The sequence below is a fragment of the Perca flavescens genome, chromosome 9 (assembly GCF_004354835.1).
Source record: "Perca flavescens isolate YP-PL-M2 chromosome 9, PFLA_1.0, whole genome shotgun sequence".
NCBI lineage: Eukaryota > Metazoa > Chordata > Actinopteri > Perciformes > Percidae > Perca > Perca flavescens.
In genome coordinates, this window is record NC_041339.1 from 29,359,389 (window position 1) to 29,381,967 (window position 22,579).

Here is a 22,579-nt window from a genome sequence, read left to right on the forward strand (position 1 = left end):
CATGTAGTTTACCCATTTAATTGATCCTGTCTATATTTTTCAATGCATAATCTAACCAGTGTTTGTTAAAAACAAGTAATGCTTCAGGAAGCCCATCACCATCTTCAGTTTTGTTAGAGGAAACTACTAATTTCTATATATATATGATATAGTGACCCAAAATAAAAACTAAAGTCATTTGACTTACTGTAGAAGTCTTTGGTGTCTTTGCCGATTGTGTTATTTTCTTAGAATAAATGTGACAGTTTTTAATGCAAAAACTAAATGAATACCAATATAAATGATTTAGTGTACAGTATCAACAACAGTTGAATTAAAAAAAGAAATTACTCTATTTTGTTTTTTAATCAGTTTGGTTGGTGGCTCAAAAATGTCTAAGGGGAATTTGAAATCACAACCTCAGTATTTTTTAAATCCTAAATAACTTTCCTGACTGCACTACAAACTTATCAAATGAGTTGAACAAGAGCCTAGATTGATTAAAACAGAAATGTATGCTACCCCCCCAATCAAAATCCTCAAAAATCTCATATTTTATTAAATATCATTTTAAAAGCATTATATAGAAAGTCAATCGATGGAACAGATTTGTTTTCTGATCCGTTTTTTGAAGATGTGCTTCCTCTGCCTATGTTCGCACTCTTTCTTCCTTCTGAATGTAACTGACTCACTGTTTGTAAAACTCTGCTCCATCTTGTCAACTGGAAGAGAACTGACTAACATGGCAGCCTCGCAGATTTTTGAATTTGTCATAGGTAAACCAAAGAGATTCTGCAGACATTTCATATTTTGATGAAACTGTACAGTGACTACATGTCTGATATTGGTCCACACGATGAATTCAGATCCTCGCTGCAGATATACATCCATACAGAATAAATCTCTCAGTTTAGATAAAAGCTCAGCTGTGCTTCCTCAGTGAGAATAAATGAGATATTCCATAGCATTACAGTAGCTATAGAGTGGTAGGTGTTCGGGTCTCTCGAGCTACTGCCTGTCTGTCTGCCTGCCTGCGTAGGAGGAAACATCTCATCTTCACAGCTCTGTCTACTGCAGATATAAAGCTTTGGGATTTGTTTCTGCTTCATTAAACTGCATGCAGAGCTGTGGCAGGGATGATGAGCGAGAGAAGGGGTGGGAGGGGGTGGGAGGGGGGCAGACTAGGAGCCAGATTGAGCCCACAACATCACAAGTACATGGTTTTCACCTTAGCCCACGGATTCACTGGGATGCCCCACAGCTGAGAGCTTCTTCTAGCCAAGTGTACAGTAACATAGTAATTAAATCCCTGAGTCTTAGTAAGCCTCAAATCTCTCTCGACTGGTTAAGGCTTCGTTGAAATTAATCATGTTTTAGCACAGCCTGTACAATGGCGAGATGGCAGTGTATCAGTGACAGTTTGTCAGTGGCAATGTGTCAACAGGAGGTGCTAAACAGTAATTATTGCCACATTCAATTGTAATATAATGCTGAACTGACCTGTTTCAAAACTAGGATTTAAGATTCTTCAAATGTTACCAATATTGTATTAATAGTGCACTCACACCTGGACTGTTTAATGTGTCTGAAATTTCTAATAATGATTAAATGGACATATGCCGTCTTATTTACAATACACACATCAATACACCCACACATACATCTGTACTTGTGAGTGCCCATACTGACATAATGCATTCCTAATCCCCTAGTTTAACCCAACTTTAGCCATCGCCACTACTACATGCTTAATCCTTTCTCGCTGATAATTAGATGAGAAGATGGATAACTTTAATGTCTGCATGCTAAATATAAAGCTTCAGCTAGGAGACAATTAGCTTAGCTAAAGACTGGAAGCAGGAAGAAACAGCTAGCCAAAATGTAAAAATTAATCTTTATGCTAAACTAAGCTAATCGCCTGCTGTCCAAAACTTTATTTTTGGATTTTGGATTACCTTTGGGTAATTTGGGTAAAAAAACAGCATTTTAATGTGAAAACTGTCACAAATTTTGGCTTTGATTTGGGGCATCAAACAATACTTACACAACACACTTGCAAGTACCTCAGTTAAAAGTTGAAAAATCACATAATAAAACAGCAGCCAATATGTTTGAATATAAAATACATGAGCCTGTGATAGGGTTTGTGATAATGTGGCTTTAGACTAATGAGACTGCAGAACTGAGGGGTGTTACTGGTGTTGGATGATGCTGACACAGTATTTGGTCCATGCTCAGGAGAGGTGCATCATAGTGAGTTGCTTATGAATAATTGTATGCACCTACACAAGTATTAGAATAATGCACAATCTTCTAGACTATTTAGATCTGACCATGCAGCCATTGAAAAAAGCTTCAATGCTGGAATAATAGATACAGAAAAAACTGTATGTAATGTAGTGTTTTCAGCTGATGTGTGGCTCCGGTATGGTACCTGTCCCATACTGGGGTACAGATATAGATTCCCTCTGAGCAGACAGATTCCTGTGGAGGATGTGGATGGTTTTGATTCTGTGTCTAGCTGGTGTTACTGTCACAGTTACTGTCTCTCTGCATATATACTCGGACTCGTTTCAGGTGAGGGTTTGCGCTTTGTCACCAATCCTTTTTGTAATATTTATGGACAGGATATTGAGGCGTAGTCGGGGTGGGGAGGGGTTGCAGTTCTGGGGGCTGGGGATCTCATCGCTGCTTTTTGCAGATGATGTGGTCCTGATGGCATCATCGGCCTGTGACCTTCAGCACTCACTGGATCGGTTCGCAGCCGAGTGTGAAGCGGCTGCGATGAGGATCCGCACCTCTAAATCTGAGGCCATGGTTCTCAGCAGGAAACCGATGGAATGAGTCCAAGTGAAGTAGTTCAAGTACCTTGGGGTCTTGTTCGCGAGTGAGGGGACAATGGAGCGGGAGATTGGTAGAAGAATCGGCGCAGCGGGGGCAGCATTACATTCAATTTATCGCACCGTTGTGACGAAAAGAGAGCTGAGCCAGAAGGCAAAGCTCTCGATCCACCGGTCAGTTTTCGTTCCTACCCTCACCTATGGTCACTAAGGCTGGGTCATGACCGAAAGAACGAGATCCAGGGTACAAGCAGCCGAAATGGGTTTCCTCAGGAGGGTGGCTGGCGTCTCCCTTAGAGATAGGGTGAGAAGCTCAGTCATCCGTGAGGAGCTCTGAGTAGAGCCGCTGCTCCTTTGCGTCGAAAGGAGCCAGTTGAGGTGGTTCGGGCATCTGGTAAGGATGCCCCCCGGGCGCCTCCCTAGGGAGGTGTTCCAGGCACGTCCAGCTGGGAGGAGGCCTCGGGGAAGACCCAGGACTAGGTGGAGGGATTATATCTCCAACCTGGCCTGGGAACGCCTCGGGATCCCCCAGTCGGAGCTGGTTAATGTTGCTCGGGAAAGGGAAGTTTGGGGTCCCCTGCTGGAGCTGCTCCCCACCGCGACCCGACACCGGATAAGCGGACGAAGATGGAGAGATGCATACTTCTATCCAGATGATCCTGTCTGGTTTCAAGGTTAAGCAGTCTTTCTAAAGGCAATTTGGCCACAATGACACCTGTGTGGCCTCAACTGTATCACACTCATGAGGCACTGTAAGGTCCGGTTTTAACATCCTACAAACAAATGTTGTTGCTAAGCAATATCATCACAAGAGTCAGCGTTGAGGCTGCAACCGTATTTGTTGCCTGGAAACATTTGCTTACTGAACACGCTGGCCTGTGTCAATAAAGTCTGAAGCAGTTTGTAACGAACTACTTAGTTAAAGGGAAGTTTGATCTGTCTGAGGAAGAAGTGTGATGACTGCAGCTGATATCATCCCACAGACCTACAAATGAGAATCATCACTCCAACCACCAAGTAACATCATTAATCATACCCTGCAACCTGTCCAAAATCCCCAGTAATTACAGAGGGTTAATCAAACAGACTCTTCTGTTTTTCTTGGAAAACTGACAGTTTGAAGGTTGACTGTTTCGGATCAGAACATTTTGGGAAAGTTTTACTCTGATTGAAAGTCCAGGTCGGGGACTAGCTCTTCCTGAGGTGGAGGGACTTGATTCTGGTGCTGAGAACAACTTGATTAAAGTCTCTACACACCCAAAAGGTGTTTTCAGTTTTGGCTGATAAGACCTCTTCTCAGGACTGTGAGGCCACAGTTTATGCCTCTCATGTATGAGACTTATCGCTAGTGAGTTTTCAAAAAATATGTTTTTCAACAACACTTATGTAGTAAAACATATGATATGGTACACGGAAATATTAATTGTAGGAAAATAACTAAAATCGATGAATAAATCACAGAAGACATTTTGACATGTCACAGGGTCACTTTTACACTGTCACGGCTTAATGGGCAGATTAAATAGCACTGAGCCATCATTAATGTTATTAGTAACACCTGTGCTTTTCCTACTATTAAAAAATGACCCAATAAAAAACCCCAAAAAGTGTTTGCTGTGAAAAAGACCTATTTGGGCAAAGAGAGGTGTCACTTTCAGCTGCCATCTTTATTTGAATTAGGAAATAGGTTTATACTTATCCAGATGGGCAAAATACTATTTATTGATTCGAGAAATACCTTCCAAACAGCAGCAAGTGACAAGCGACCCTCTCTACTTTAGAAACAAAAACAGATGCTTTATGACTTCAATGGGATAAGATATTAGAGCTGTAATCTGAGTTTAACTGACTCTGCTGTCAAACGTGTTATGGCGGGAAAACATGCACATTTTTGGTTGTTTTATGGAGGTTGGTTACATCAGCGAACTGCAAGCAAAGGTATAGCCCTAAGAGAGGTCTAATCAGCCAGAAAAACAGAAAACGTGTAAACCAATCACATGAAAGTAGGGCCAGTTTCAACTGGGGCACCCTGACCTACATATACAGACAGGCAGGCAGACAGACAGGTTAAAAAACAGACATACAGACACAGAGAAAGGCAGTCTTTCTGAAACCAGACTACTTAAATTCCATCTACTTTGTCTGAGTTCATTTACAAACAGAAAACCTCATCTTTTAAACAGTTTTCTCTCTCTCTCTCTCTCTCTCTCTCTCTCTCTATGTGTGTGTGTGTGTGTGTGTGTGTTTACTTGTCTGTATAGTTACTGTATGGTTGCATCATTCTCAGCAGGATTTTGAAACAGGGAGAAATGAGCAGAGAGGGGAAAGAGAGAGAGAGACTGACTGATGAGAGAAACAAAGCTTTCACATTGGCAACGCTGAATTATATTTACTTCATCTGTCAAAAAATCAAGAAACAGCATGATGATGACACAACTACAGAAAAAGACTCGGAGAGAGCGACTCAGACAAGGACAAGCTTTGAACGGTTTCTATTATCGAACAACATGAAGCCATTGTAATCTGTTATCAACTAACAACAGGCCATAATTAATGCCTCCGATTGTCCTGCAGCTTCAAATAACCAGTGTCTGTCAGATTCAACGTTGTTGTCCAGAATGAGGAACTGTTACATACATACATTTCAGAAACAAGAGACCAACAATTCAAAATCTATTTGTCCTATATAAGTGACATAATATTGCCCTCCCTCGCTCACACACATTCTTCTTCTTCTGCTATTTGGTTGTCCTACACTATAGTACACTTTGGGACCTACTGGCACTATTATCTCCAGTGGTGGAGGAAGTATTCAGATCCTAGATACTTAAGTAAATACATTAATGTTAAAAATACGTAATGTCCTGCATCCAAAAGCCTACTCAAAAGTACAGAAGCCCTTCTAGCTAAATTTACTATAAAAAGTAAATAAACTAGCAAAAAATGGAAATGCTCAAGTAAAGTACCTTAAACTCTCCTTAAGTACAGTACGTGAGTGAATGCAGTTACTTTCCAACACTAGTTATCTGTGCACCTGTTACTGCCATATAAAGGTAAGCACATGGGGCCTCCCCAGCAGGGGCCAACAAAGTGCTCACCTCATTTCATGAGGTGGAATCTGAAGAAGGATAAATTAAGATCTGAAACGTCAGGAACTTAGGCCCCAGATTCTGATTCCAATTGTCTTACACTCTAAACCAGTGGTTCTCAAACTTTTTTCAATAATGTACCCCTTTTGAATTGTTTCTTTAAGCCAAGTACCCCGTGACCAGCGCTAATCATTTTTAATAGAAAAAAAGTGTATATAAACAGGAACAGTTACCACAGCAGCCTTGTAACTGAAAAAAAAACATTTAAATGCTAATGAGAAAAAGAGACAAAAACTGTAAAAGAGACAAAAACTTGGAAAAAGAAGGAAGGAAGTAAGGCAAGAATAGGTCAAAATAGTATCAGAAACAGTGACATAAGAAGAAAAAGCAAGAAACTTGTAAAAAGTAGAAGGATGACACAAATGGCGACAGAAATGTCACATTTTTGGTAGGAAAAAAAAAATTCGACATAAAGAGGAACAATGTTCTGGACAACAGCCTTGTAACTATTAAACATTTTGTTAAATATCTCACGTACCCCCTGCAGTCCTCCAAAGTACCCCTAGGGGTACACATACCCCCATTTGAGAAACACTGCTCTAAACTATCCCTCTTAAGCATATTCTTTTTGATGATCTCTTAACCGGTGGACTGAAATAAATTACTGAGACGATAGAATAAAATTAAGTACTTTTCCTGAACAGTATCTTAAGTATTTAAGAACGCATGCAGGCCTACATGCGGACCCACAACCCAGACCTCCCCATGTCTCCCAGGTTATGAACAAATGCTAAACAGTTCAGTCCCTATTTATTTCTCTCTGGGCGTTGTCCTCAGAATGTGTGGGGGATGCTTTATGCACACCAGTCCAGTGGAAGTCTGGTTTCACTCCAAGTGGGTTGACAGAATCCCCCGTCTTCCTCCTCTTCCCCTTTCCGTGACCTTTCCTGTGTTCCTGCTTATCTTAATCTTAATCCATAAAGACGTAAACTCATTTTATGACTTCATCTTAACTTTCTGTGCATCGGGGGACATTCCTTGAACCACTTCCTCAGTGATTAACACAGCTCTTTTGCAACGAGCACATAACACACAGATAGGCACATGAGACACTCACACACTTGAATAATATGACACCTTTAGGTAAAATACATTATTTAATAGAAATATCTCTTCAAATCATAATGTGATTCATTTAGCACTAATTGTGCTCCAGGGTGTACATAATACAACAGGCTATGGAACAAAGGACTGTTATGCAGTTTCTTTGTATATATGCATCAACTGCCACAACAACAAACACAAAAGAAGTCCGCCCACAAGCAGTTTTATGTATTTGATTTTATATACAGAAACAAACAAAAAATCTGAGTGAAGGGAAATCCTAGGTCCAAGGTATCTTTATTATCCCCCGGAGGGCATATTGGTGCAGGGCAGGGCTGGACTGGCCATCTGGCATACCGGGCATTTTCCCGGTGGGCCGACGCACTTTTGGGCCGATTCGCCGATATAAATAGGCCTTTTTTATTTTTTGGCAGGGCCGGCCCATAAAGAACTCACAGCGGCCCATTGGTTAAGTTTCTTTACTGGCACTTGCCTGACCCAATCAAAACCAGGAACCCCCTTCCCCACTCCGGGCCGCAAATTTACGAATCCCACCATGGCTACGCCTCCCGGCCCTGAGACACGAGCTGTAATAGTTATGCTGGAAGTTTAGCATCCACGTTATAATGGACAAACGACCACCAACGTGTAAAGATTGAGAATCTACAGGCGGATTCCTCAAAATGTGCCAAAATTTCGGACATGTTTGGGGATGTAGTAGCTGCTTCAACATCAGCATTACCTGAAGCCGAGGAGGAGGAGAGGTGGCTGGCTATACAGAGAAGCAGAAAGACCGGGATGAAGACGAGGAGGAGGAGAGTGACCATGAGAGGGCCATGGGAGAGAGGGAGGAAAAGATGGAAGAGAGAGTAGATGACGATGTGGTAAGGAGTAGGCAAATTAACAGGGACTCTCAGGAAGGGAGGGAGGCTGTGTGTGTGTGTGTGTGTGTGTGTGTGTGTGTGTGTGTGTGTGTGTGTGTGTGTGTGTGTGTGTGTGTGTGTGTGTGTGTGTGTGTGTGTGTGTGTGTGTGTGTGTGTGTGTGTGTGTCACACGTCATAACGATAACAAGCGGTTTGGCTGTAACATTAAAGATAGTGTCTGTCATTGAAAATGCTAGCGGTTAGCCTGTTGGGTAGCTGAAAAGTCTGTGTGATCTATAAAATCAGTGTTGATACAAGCATCAGTGTTCCTTGAATGGCTTACTTAGCTTCTCTTGTGTTGGTTGTGTTGGCCTTTTCCAGGGCATATACTACTCTCAGCTTTATTGTAGCTTTTGGGACGGGTTATATTGTTATAGTATTAGCGACAAAATATGAATCTCAATAGTTAAAATTATCAGTAAACAGTTTTTAAAGTTGCCAATATTAAGCAAAATAGTAATAATGGCAATACAATATCAAATAGCAATAATAAAAAATAATAAAAATACCATAAATATACAAATCATAACTCTAAGAATGAATGAATTATTTAAGTGTAAGATCAACAGATAAGTCTTGATACCCCTCTTGAAGGATCCAAAACGATTACATGAACACAGAACACAAGGCAACTCATATCATAGAATGCACGCATATTTGTAGAGGACTGTCTGCAGGGAATGTGTCTGACCAATCACGGTGGGTGTGGGCCGCCTGGGCCAAAAATTCCCGGGCCGATTTTTTTTTGTCCCAGTCCAGCCCTGGTGCAGGGTAACAAAGAGTAGGAGACTGTTCTCAATTTAACCATCACTTATTAAACGGAGGAAATAAACTCACTTTATGTTGGTGGAATGACAAAGTCCTTTATTGTTCGATCAGTTAAATGCTTGTTTGTCCCGTTGACGGCGGAGACAATAAAGTCTGTTTAGAATCCGTGGGACAAGCCATCAAAACACTTCACGGAAGATCTAAAAATAAAGCGGCAGGGGTGGAAATCCACCGGACGTGTGCCTCTGCGTCTGATATTTGCATTACAGACATTAAAATTGCATGACAAACCCCTCCAATAGTGGTTGAGATATTTCAGTCTGGACCAACTGACAGACTGACATTAGCGTCCTTAGAGCCACGCTGCTAGCGTGTGTGTGTCTCCTCTAGCGATGGTCAATTGGAGTTTCTGTTTAACTTGAAGCAGTTAGACATTTTATGATTGGGAAATAAATCCGTACTGAATGATCCTAGGAGCTCTAAACAAGTCACAACATGAATGTCTTACAGGCTTTTAAAACCCAAATGTTCTTATCTATCATCTTTGTTTTAGTTTCAGATAACTGACTGCTCTACTCTTGCCAACTTAACTTTTTGTTTCCTTTCTCCTTTCATTTCATCTCCTCTTTTCTCTCCTTCCCTTTCGTTTCCTTTCTTCTCATATCTTCACCTCCTCTGTCCTCTGCTTCTCCCCTCTCCTCTCCTTTCCATTCCTCTCCTATTCCCCCTCTTCTCCTCTTTGTGCTTCTTCCCTTCCCTCTCCACTTTACTTCCTCTCTCCTCTGCTCCTTTCCTTTCCTTCCCTCTCCTCTTTTGTTTCATCCTCTCCTCTCTCTTGCTTCTTCCTCTCCTGCCCCTCCTCTTTCTCATCTCCTCCCCTCTCCTCTCTTGTTTCCTCCTCTCCTCTCTCTTGCTTCTTCCTCTCCTGCCCCTCCTCTTTCTCATCTCCTCCCCTCTCTTGTTTCCTCCTCTCCTCTCTCTTGCTTCTTCCTCTCCTGCCCCTCCTCTTACTCATCTCCTCCCCTCTCCTCTCTTGTTTCCTCTTCTCCTCTCTCTTACGCTTTTCTCTCCTTGTTTTCACCTCTTTCTCATCTCCTCTACTCTCCTCTCTCTTGCTTCTTCCTCTCTTCTTCTCTTCTCTTCTCTCCTCTCCTCTCCCTCTTCTACCCTCCTCTGATTAGCTGCAGCTCGGTAGGTTACCATAGCACCCGAGAGTTAAAGTCAACCCACACAGTCTCCTTCCTACCCTTCATTCCCCTCCTCTCTCTCGTTCTAGTCTGCCATAGTGTCTTTCCTCTTGCCATCTCTGTCTACCTCACCTCTCTCTCGCTGTCTTTCCTGTCTCCTGCTGTTCTCCTCAGCATGACCATTAGCAGGTTTTATTCATTTCTTTTAAATATTGTTTACATCTCACAGGGACTTTTGTACATCTGTGTTTACCTGAGTGAGTGTGTGTGCAGGCTTATATGCATAGATGCTTGGTTATGAATATGCAGTTCTGTTCTTCTGGCCAACATGACAACTCAGCCTCACTGTCCACCCACACGCACAGGATGCCCATGGAGAGACACACACACACACACACACACACAGATCCACAGGAGAGAGTGGGCTCTGACTGGGCCCCTTAAGACTCTCCAAAGTTGTTGACAATAGCAAGGTTTTCTTTGTTTGTTTTTCCGTCTAGTTCCTTCTCACTAGTTGAGCATCTGTGTAAACGCTAACAAAACCTTCATTGCAAATGTTTGTGCGTCATTGTTTGTGTAGTTTGTGTTTGTGTGTATTTGAGAGACAAAGACAGTGAGTCATCTGAGAGCCAACCATTAGCCAATTAGATGAGGCGGTTTGGGGTCGCAAGTGAACGACAGCCTGCGGTTATTACATGTTAAGGCCAGTTTATGTAGACGACTATAAAGAGTCGTGCTCGTATGCACATGAGTCAACTTATATAGCCCAGAATCACAAATGTGTCTCAGAAGGTGACTCCAGAGGGAGCTGTGTATAGTCTCTTAAATGTCCTCAAGTGAAGTCACTCCATGGAGTTCTGTAAAACATGACTTGGAATGAAGGGAAATAGAGGAAAAAAGGGAGGAGGACAAAGAGGATTAGAGGAAGGACATGAGGTAAAGGAGAGGAAACCAGCATGCCTTGGCAGTCCGTCCACTTTTACTTCCCAGTGATCTTTCAGAATACCATCTGCTGTCTGCTCCATTCAGTATTCACTGTATTTGATCATTTATGTGGCCTGACGATCAACAGGATACTATGCTGCTGATGAATAATGGTGGAAAGTCGAATTTGTGTCTCAAACCGTGCACTTCCGTTAGTGCTCGAACAGGCAGTACACTTTGTACACTACGTACTGACTTGCATAGTGCGTACATTTCAAATCACGCACTGCCGCTGTGCACTTACCGGAAATGACGATCACAACATTTCACCCCTTCTTCTTCTGTAAAATTGTGAATTTCACCCGGGGAGAGCATTCCAGTCCCCTATTGTTTTCCGCGAAAAATACATTCCTGCTTTGTTTTTGATATTTTAATAAAAATAAATGTGATTTTATTGATTGTTGCTTGCATTTCCTCTGTGCCACGCGAGGATAAGACGATTGCGACAACGCCGTCGTGTCATCCGCCTATTAGCTAGAAAACGTAACAGCGTCTTAAAGGTGCAATATGTAATATTTGTACTGTAATAAATACAAAAACGACACCAATGCCTCATCAGATATTAAGGAAACATGTTAAACTGAAATACTATCTTTTCTGACAACAATGCTAATGTCAGTATTTTTTCTTTTTGAAATTTACATTCCGTGACGGAATTTATGTTTATGTTTTGATCTGTGTGTTGTTATCAACGGCCCAGTTTGACAGGCAGGCCGGGTTGCCAGATATACCTGTAAAAACGTAAACCCAGCGCGCTACAGCTGTAACGGTAGTACAGCCATGAAAGCAGCAAACAAACGAACAGGATCAACGGAGATAGATTCTACATGACATAAAAAAAGAAAACAGCATGTTTCTAACAGTTGCGTGACCAGAGACGTAACAACCCCCTGGTAAATATTGGAGATGTATTTGAAAGATGGAGACAGCTTAGATCCCAAAAGGATGCAGAGTTGGCTTATTTTCTCCTGAACAGGTAAGCATTAGCTTCAGGCTAATTTATCACAGCTACTAGGGACGGGCATTTTTTGTCATTTCAACATTTGTGTACTCACATTGAATTATATAGCTAGAGTACCCGAGTTGGTTAATCGCAAAAACAATTGAGACATAGCCAGTAAAGTGATCCCGACTGGTCCCGGCTAACGCCGCCATGCTAACCCTGCTAACTGTTAACGTTACCGGGAGGACCAGGCAAGCAGCCCATGGCTGTTTACAACGTGTAGTTTAGCGGCTGGAGCCGACAACGGTGAGTTATTTTAAGCCACGAGAGGGGGGCTGTAAATCGGAAAGAGAGGACTGTGAGTTTGCAGTGTGTTTAGCGATTGTTGCCGTAATTCTAAGCCAATGAAGTGTGTTCCGTCGGCAAGCTAGTGGTATTTTTAGCGTTTCGTATTGTAATTCTAAGCCGAGGAAGTGTGCCTGACTGGCGTGTGGAGAGGACAGTGAGGTTGTTGTGTTTTTAGCGGTTCATACTGTAATTTTAAGCCGAAAAAGTGTGTCTGTCAGTTGGTTACAGAGCTCCGCGTGAGCACGGGCTTTTATGACTGTCAATATAGCCATCATTTACTTTTAGCTACTCCGCTGTGCTGTGGAGTAATGTCTGGCTACGTGAGACTAGCATCTACCGTTAGCTACTCGGCTGTGCTGTGGAGTAATGTCTGGCTATGTGAGACTAGCATCTACCGTTAGCTACTCGGCTGTGCTGTGGAGTAATGTCTGGCTATGTGAGACTAGCATCTACCGTTAGCTACTCGGCTGTGCTGTGGAGTAATGTCTGGCTATGTGAGAAAAGCGTCTAGCAACATTGTTGTGATTGCTGCGGTCTCAGCCTGGCAACCCCCGTGAACTTCGAGTCTGGGCAGGAGGGGGCGGGGGAGACGACTCTCCAGTATTTTGAATTGGTAGTGCAGTAACAATTTTAACCGCTAGCTGCCAGTATTACATACAATATTACATATTGCACCTTTAATATTATTTTTTGTTATTGCTCTCTATTCAGTGTTTTCAATTAATTAATTCTCTTCATCCATTCTTTGTTGACCCCTCTCTTTTGTGTTTATTTTATGTTTCTGCTTTACAAATTAGTAACGTTAATGTATTACTGTTCATTTGAGTAGCAATTGAAATGCTCAACTGTTTTATGAGAAAATCCATGTGGCCCATCGATAAGACTGTTGGTGTGAAGCATTGCCCTTACAACTTACCTAATAGACAAACCATCATCATCATCGTTTCTAGCTAGACTGAGCATTTTATAAAGGCTCACGTCATATGTACATGTGTTAGAATACATTTAAGCACCACTGTGTGATAGTAAATTCCTGTAACGTTACTCCGGCAAGGTGGATATCATATTTATTATATAAGCTATTATTTTAAGTCATAATGTTCTGTGTTCTAAATGGTCTTCATACAGTGACAATCCAGAGTGAAAGCAGAGGCAACAGAATTGACCCCATTTTTCTATTCTTTTATGCATGTTATGTGCTTTCTACAGTCATGCAAAGTGCAATGCAAAAGATAACACAACATTAAATACATTTAATAAAATTTTATTTACAAGACGGTCCTGTGCTTATAGTTCTACAGGCTCCAGACCCCCCGGCCGTAACGTTACTGCCAGCTGAACGATACGGTCCCAGTGCTGGCGCTTTACTTTAGTTTGATGGGGAAAGTGACATGAGGGTGGACTTCAGACTCTCCAGGGGATCCTTCTATAGTCTGATGGTCATCCTCGCTTGTCCCTAAAGAGATGGATTATATACATTAGATAAAGGCAGAAATAGCTGATACAACGTTATAACATTATGTTACTGTTAACGTTACTGGCTGACAATTATAAGCTGATCGCTACGTTGCGTTTATGTTTACATTCAGTGTTTCACCCAAAACACATTGTATGTATAATTGAGGCCTAATAAAAACATTGGATGCATTTGCTTCTTCATAAAACATTTGTAAAGATGTTTTTTAATTACCCAGACTGATCTCATTAAGTATCGCTTTGTAGCGTGTTTATCAACGCCGTTTGGCCTCCATTGACTTAAATTACCTTGCGATTGCGTGTAAATTTACGCCATAGCGAGTAGTATGAAAGGCCGAAAATCTGCATAGGGAGTTTGGTTGGGGTGGTGGATGGGTCAAACACAGGACGTTCACCCTGGAGACCAGGGATTGTGTCCCGCGTGTCACGTTTCCTAAACCCAACCGTTGCTTTCTTCTTTTTCTAAACCCAACCCTGTTCTTCTTTTCCTAAACCAACCGTGCCGTTGTTGTCCCGCGTCCCGTTATTGTTTTCCTAAACCCAACCCGTCCGCTGCACACGCGGATAGCTCCAAATGCGTACAGATAACACGATATCACGCATGATATCACAATTACTAGTGGTCGAAAACTACGTTTAAGTACGTTTAACCCCAAGCCTATTTGAGTAATGGCACTTTCATCAAAGGTGTTTTTGACCACTAGTGGCATTATAGAGCCATGTGCTTTATACTAGCCCATGCATGAGGAGGCACATGTGCAATGCAAGTTTGACAATATCTTAAAATTGGCTTTATTAAGGTTTTATTAGGAAGGTTAGATCTGAAGGATACACACGTTTAGTGAGAAACACTATATATAAATATGCCTTTCATTTGTTTATTTTTCATTCACATTTTTCTTTTTTATAGTCATTGTCATTTTGCAGCCAAATTATAATATGCAGTGGCACATCCTGAAAAGATTCAGTTCAGGCTCTACGCAGAGGTTTTTTTTCTCGTTTTAACAGCAAATACAAAAAGTGTTGTGAGGCGGCGTGGGCTGTCCTTGGTCAGAATGTCAATGGAGTTTGTCCCAGTTGTTTAGCACAAAGAACGCAACAGGTGTGGGCAGGAGAGCAAATATGTGTAATCAGATTCAGCAGCTAAGTTGAAAACACAGCTGCTTCCTTGCTGATGTGTTTAAAGTGATGTGCATGAATAGAGTGTGTGTGTGTGTGTGTGAGGTAGGAGTTACTGTAGGTGTTAATGGTCACCGATTAAAACAGTTTACCAAAACAGCTTCTGAACATGAAGCTGTAAGGAACAGTGAGTGGTTTTGTATGGACAGTCATGAGTCATGGGTGTGTGTGTGTGTGTGTGTGTGTGTGTGTGTGTGTGTGTGTGTGTGTGTGTGTGTATGTGTGTTTTCTCAGACTGAGGCTACCTTCGGGGACGCATTTCCGACTAAAGACCAGTTAACTGGGGACGGTTGTCCAATTTCCAAATGATTTTTGGGTCAGTGGTTACGGTTAGGATTAGTTAAGCAGTCAAGTGATTAGGGTAAATTAAATGAATTTAAGTCTATGTTATTTTCCCAAAGTAATGTGTGTGCGTGTGTGTGTGTATTCCTGTGCATGCAGCAGGTGGAGCCCTGGTTCTAGTGTTGAATATAAGATTGATTATAAAAGCATGTGTGTGCCTTGCAATCACATTGTTGGGACTCAGCTCTCATGGGGACAAAAATCGGGTCCCCACTAGGTTACCGATTTATTTTTCAGGTTAGGCTTTAGCTTTTGGTTTAGAATTACACATGCGCTAAGGGTAGCGTAAACGTTGGGGCCAGGTATATAGTGGTTAAGAGTTAAAGTAAGGGATTTGATGTCAATCAATACAATCTCATCACAAGTTAGTAAACCAATTGTGTGCATGTGTCTGAAGTTGTGAAAGTGAGTGCAGAGGAAATGTTTTAGAATTGTTAGAAAAAAACAGACATAGTGAGAAGAATACAGAACTGCTATCCCTTATATGATCTTTAAAATGAAACTAAAATGGCATAGGATTTATGAAACGTTTTTTCTTCTTTTTTTCTGTAATTATAGAACAATGAAAATATTGTCATGAGTAGTGTGGTCATTACGAGTTTGCAATTTTTTTTTTGTGACAAGCCTGTTTCTGTTATGCAATTATCCTTTAATCCAAGACAATGTTCTCTTTCAGAAGAAAATAGAAGCAACCTTGAACATGGAATCAGAATCAGCTTTATTGGCCAAGCATGTGTGCACATACAAGTAATTTGACCGGTTATTTTCTTAACTGTACAAATATAATCTATTTAGTAAGTGGATGCTAGTGTATGACTGATTTTAAGTGTTAATCAGAGTGATGGCCTTGAACGTTACATATGCATTCCTACACATTTCCTGACGTAACTGCTTGTATTATGTTGTGATCAAGCTGCTAACTTGCTAGCTGAGTAATCATCACTGTCTCAGAGACGTTTTTACAAAGTGACCTTTGATCATTTGAGCACATCCGATTTGTGAAATTTGATGAAACAATTTAATGAATATGTAGTAATGAATATGCAGGTTATGGAGTATACTATATGAGCTAGATAGATACAACTTCCTCTGCTCTCTTCATTACACGCCTCTTTTCTGCTCTGCTCATTAGTTTCCATGGTGACAGAGTGTTGCTGAGCTGGTCGTCAGGCTGCCCACTCAGCCCACACACACACACACACACACACACACACTCATTCACACCATAGATACTCTCACACATAGAGACACACAAATATGTATTACAGTTGCATTGACTCAAGGACACACAACATAATTTACATACAGTTACATAGCCTACAGACAAATCCACACAAACAAACACGCACGCGCACACACAAGCTACATAAAAGTGCTTTGATGTTTTGAGGCTTTTATACCATGACTCTGTGTGCGTATATATTAGAGTGCGGATCGGGCTGCATTTTTCTGTCCGCGCCCGGCCCGCGCCCGACAGAGCAGTAACCGAGCCCTGCCCGAGCCCAACAGGCATTAAGATATTTATGTCCGAGCCAGACCCGAGCCCAACACAGTTAAAATCTTGTTGTGTTTTTTTCTAATACTAAGGACACATTCGTTTGTTTGTGTGGAAAGCCCGCTTTTATTAAGCAACTGTAGGAAGGCATTCGGAAATGTCAACAGATGAGCGCATCAGTGCACACGGGGCAACAAGCACATGTTAACACAGGCGCGCACCTACATAATAAGCTTTGTTAATTTAAAATGTTAAATGCCTTATTGTGTTGAGCCCGACCCGAACATCATTTCTAAATATCTGTCCGACCACCGGGTCTTGATGGGCTTGGTTCGGGTATCCATCCTCTAGTACATATGTGTGTAGGTATATCCCCCCTAAACAGAGACAAAAAGCCTTTTTTTTTTTTTTTTTTTTTTTACCACTTTAGGGATAGTGAGGTCAGTTGCAGACATGGGGTCCCCGACACAGACATTTACAGGCACAAATATGTGTATATTCTTATTAAATTCGTCCTCTGAAGGATAGAAATCCAAGGAGCACACACATGCACAAAACTCAGTCAGATATGGTATGTATGGAGTAGCTAGCCCACTCAGAGCGCTGCAGAGACAAAGACAGAAACAGAAATACCAAAGTAGGTTAGAGCAAAGCATTCTGGGATAGCAGGATACCCCCTGGGCTTCTGCAAGAGGCTCTCTTACTTTCTTCCTCTCGCTGCTTCTAGCTCTAAATCTTCTTTCACTTTTTTTCTGCATGTTTTCCTTCTTTGCTCCATTTCTCTCTTTTGTATTCTTTCTCCTCACTGATTTCATCGCTTTATTCTCTCTCTCTGTGTTTTTTTTCTTTATTCTGCATCACGTTAATTGCTGCTTTAATTAATAGGTATGCAGGAAAGAGAGAGCAAGAAAAAGAGGTAATCCCTCACCAGATGAAGATGTTGGAATCAAGTTGTTTTATTTTTTTTTAACAGACTCAAACATTTTATTTTAAATATTTTTCCTAAATCTTTGAGCCTTTGTTACCTTGGAGCATGGTGAGCATTCAGCCTTCCCGTGCTGTATCACATTCATATGGCTGTATTGTAAGTTTCTTGTTCCAGTTTCTGCCTCCACGCAGAGAAGAGACAAACCTTAGGCTGCATCTCTTCTCTGTGAGGAAATACAAAAAAACATGTTTTGGTGTTTTATTAAGATGTAATCTCTAATATTTCACGAGCAGGTGCTTTAATCATGTTAGCCTTCTTCACTGGAAAAAGAGCTTGCTACTTTATAATCAAGATTTCAGAGGGCACCAGTGATGGAATGTAACTAGTACAACTTTGAGGTACTTTACTTGAATATTTCCATGAAATGCTCCGTTACACTTCTACTTCACTACATTTTTCTGATAACTTTAGTTAGTGCAGATTCACATTATTTATAGAAACCGATCAAGCAATAAATTCTGATGGATTATTGTGGATTAATGATGGATGGATTTTGCCGCTGATACTTACTAATTTTGAATGCAGGACTTGTAACAGAGTATTTTTACACGGTAGTATTGCTACTTTTAAGATCTGAAAACTTCTGGAAACCACTGGAGAGCAAGTTTGGCTTGAGTCACCGCTGTAATATTCATACAGGCCTGCACTGTATGCTTGAGCCTCCAGCACTATATATAGTTGGTCACCAAAGCCTTCCATTTTGCCAGTAGAGCAGTTAAATACTGTAACTTATAGTAGCTTTTGTAACCCTGTCATAAAAGTTTAATCATTCATTAATTTATATGTTCATTCATTAAGTCATTTTAACTCACTGATTCATTCATTCGCTCCTTTCTTCCTCTTTATCTGCCTTTGTTTCTGTCAGCAGATAGTAGGGAAAAAGAGATGAAAACAGAGAGTGGGGAAAGATGGATGTAGTTGAGGGAGCTCACTGGTTGGCAGAACTTTAAGGGAATCTAGTGAGTAGTTGCTGGCTTGATCCCCAGTGCCTAACTGTGCCCACTACAACACTTTGGATTACAGTGAAACTCCTGGGGGATGTTTCTGATTCCTCGCTAAAGGAGGATTCATTGTTAACAGGTTTTATTAGTGTAAGCCATTAATAAACAATACCTCCTTTCCTGACTGTCTTTCATGATGCATTTAAGGCTAATCCAGGAAAGTGGCTCAGATTTGGTGCACCACATTTATATCAATTGCTTTCTCATTTTCCTTTCTCTTTTAAACAGGCTGTCACATCTTTTGCTGTTGGTTTTGGTTGGGGTGGTGGATGGGTCAAACAGGACAGGACGCTGTAGTGTTAACATCCCTCCACCGCTGCATGACTTCCCTTTGCTGCCTAAATGAGTGAGGAGTCATAATCTCATGTTCCAAATGTATCATTACCAGATTGTTTTGTATTCCACATGCAAGACACCAGTGTAAATCTACATATTCACCCCACGTAGATGAGAGGGGAGGAAAACGGAGAGGAAAGATGGAAGACAAGAGGAGGGGGGGAAAGGACAGGAGAGATAAAAGGAAAGGAGAAGAGAGAATGGGACAAGGACAGAAACAACAGAGGAGAGGAGGAAACAAGGGAGCATGCGGCCATTGTGATATTTAAAAGAAAGGGAAATGACAGAGGAGAAAGGAAAAAGAAGGGGAAATGAAAGGGCATGAGAGAGGAGAGGAAAAGAAAGGAAAGATGAGATGAGAGGTGGAATCGCAGGGAGTATGGGACCATTGTAAGTTTCACCGCCTTCGGCGACACTCTCCATGCATCCCCCCCTCACGTGGCTCTCGCCCTCCGATCTACTCTTCCCTCCTCCCTCTCCTTCTTCCTTAGTCTCCTCCACTCTTCACTCCCACTCTCCCGCTCCTCATGTCCCTCCCACTCTAAGGCAGGGGCATGCAGATGATGGGATGTATGGATTGTTTTCTTTCTGACTCCTCCTCTTCTCATCTCATCACCCCAGTAATGCATGAGAAGAATGCATGTGTGTGTCAGAGTCTTTATGTAGATTGTGTTGTCGTGTGCGTGCGTGTACGTGTGCGTGTGTCTGTGTGTTTCTCTGTGTCAGCGTCCCAGAAAAGGCGGACCTCAGGGAGTTGTGCTCCACTTTCACTCCTTTATTAATTCACCCTTCGCTCCCACTCTGTTTGCCAGAATGGACGGGATGGAAGGAGAGAGAAAGAGGGTGTAAAAGAAAAAGGGGAAGACAAGTGAATTGAAGTGAATAGGGAGGACAGTGGACGCGTATTTGTTTCTCTTGTATTCAGAAATTGCAGTTTATTAAGTAGAAGTTACTTTGTTTCTGACTTTTATCCCCACTGAACATTTTATTTGATTATTTTAAAAGCAACCCATTTTCACTACCGATCACTCCTCACATCCTTGAGAAACTGCAGCTATTCATCCAACAGGAGGCACTGGCTTTGTTTTTTTGTTTTTTTTCCACAGATAAGAACAGGGTGAAGCGGGCAACAGGTCTCGGCCAGCAGACTGTGGGTGGGCAGGGGAGTCAGCATTCAGATTATTTAGAGAGAAAAAGACTTTGTGGGAGCATTTTGAAACTGCAGTTAGGGCCACAGAAGAATTTCCTTCTGTTCATATGTCTGTTCCTCCATTTATTTGGTGTGAAATCTCAGATGCACTGAGGAGATTTTGAGGACACTTTAAGGAATGATGCCTGCTTCACTGCTGCATTCCAGCTCTGTCAAAATTGAAATGACTTGTTAATTGATTGTGGGGAAAACTGCAAAGTTTGTTGAGAACGTGATAATGACTTTTACCTTGTGCATGGGTGAAACATATGCCATAAAAGGCTTGTACCCAAAGTCTGTGTATTTTGTTATCAAGGACCAGTGGCGTAGCACAAAATTATGGGCCCCGTACATATGCAGCCCCCCTTACCCTTTTAACTGTGACAATAAAAGGATATGGCTGGTACCGGAGATAACTAACCTAGAAAGAGTTAGAGATACAGAATGCAATTTTAGGCTGCAAAGGGTGTTTTTTTTGTGTGAAAGAGGAAGAATGATTGGTGTGTGGAATTGCATGATGAAAAGGAGAGGCTCATAATAAACTCTCTCTATATAATATTGTATATTTATATACACTACTTGTATATGTGCTTGTATCTAGGCTTACCCTTTCCCTCTTATCATAATCATACATTCGACACAGGCCTTTGTCTCTGTAACGAACCTCACAATGACTCATGCTGCATCGCCATGGTGACGAGCATCCCCATTTTATTGTATGTCATTGGAATTACTTGGACAGACAAACCGACACACATGCAGGCAGGCTTCTGCCATTATCTCATTGTTGGTTCGAATTACTGCTCATCTCGCCACCAGTGAAAAATAATTTGACGTTACAAAGAAATCCTTTGCTTTTATTTATGGTCTGTAGAGATTTAGTGAACTGACTGTAAACAAGGGAGAATGAAGTTGTGCGCTGAGGGCACAAGCCGTCATGAAGTTCCTCACATTAGTCCCCGTGTGTGAAGAGAAACAAGTGGTTTGTAGTTTGTGTTGCAGTTCACATTAATGTAACGTAATGAGTCCAGTTTTGAGAATGTTGTCAATTCAAATCCATTTAAACTCGTCAAGAGTCACTTTGCACAACTGTTGTGGAGTGTTCTTCAAGTAACACAATCATATAGCATGTCCAGAGATGCTAGCTGAGTGCGTGTGTATGTACATACGTGTAATGTCTGCTGCAGAGGAATATGACACGGCAAGTCTCATGAACCCATAAACAATTTAAATATATGCAGTCAAACTACAACATAATAGCAAAAGTGCAATTAACCAAGTTGTTCATTTATCTAAGACACTATGTAAGAAGTGGTGAAAGATCTATTAACCCATGTTAATCTCAAAGTGTAAATCACTACACTGTGCATACAACCTTACACTGCAATAATGGATCCAACCAGGAAGTGGCAGGAAGATCACATTAGGATGTTATGCCTGATTTAAAAAAAAAAAAAAGAAAAAAGAGAGAGAACATAAAGCCTTATACTGAACAGTTTTGCATTTAATGTCTTTGTGATATGGCTTTTATTTGCAGTGATCAGTGTTAGAACTTTAAATAAAAGAACAACATATCATTGTCTAAGGAGTGTGCTAGCTGAAGGCTGATTAAAGAAATGACATGATGCAGGGGCAGAAAATCGTTATTGTAACCCATCATTTCACTCTTCCATCAGTCTCCCATTAGTGCCAAAACAGTCACTGTGTTATTACACAGATGTGACAAAGCACCAACCCAACATTGTCCCACTGAGATGTTATGCATGTTTTATTTTAACTGATCGTGTTATTGGAGATGAGAGGCAAGTATTTTCTTGTGACAAAAGGGCGTTGGAGTCAGCACAAAGCTTTTATTGTATTTTGGGGTTTTCTAAATGACAATATATCCAGTTTGTTACTGTTAATATTTTGACAGTTGCCTAGTCTTTTGCTTTTGCCCAGACTTTACTGCAATTAATAAATAGTTTTTATATTTTTGCTAGCAATGATTCTGTCATGATTCTATGCATATCTTACAATATGTCATAATACATTATATACAAGAAAATCCGGGCCGGCAATTAAAATGGAGGCAGGCAATAAAGATAGGATCAAGTTGCATAACTCCAATGTTGATATTTCCTATTTGTCAAATGGTTGTTCTGTGATAAGTGAAAATTCTCCATGGATTGAATTTCTCCACATGTTGAAGCGGTGTGCATGGGGTTGTAGTAAAAGCAATACGAACCTTTCCAAAACCAAAAACACATGAGCAAAAATGCAAGGAGTGGATTAAACTGTCTATCTGCGAATGTTTGGCTTACTGTTTACAGTAGTAACATAGCGTTACTTTTATAGCTAAGGAGCATCGCAAACTTCATTATTATATGGAATTATAGGTTATGTTAGGTTTTAGACTAACATCGGCA

The 22,579-nt window shown here is 41.2% G+C and overlaps 1 protein-coding gene across 1 annotated transcript in view; it reads right to left on the minus strand.

Moving 5' to 3' along the window:
* Positions 1 to 22,579, minus strand: part of ccdc17 (coiled-coil domain containing 17) — a 35,059-nt gene that overhangs the window by 11,476 nt on the left and 1,004 nt on the right. The window lies entirely within an intron of this gene.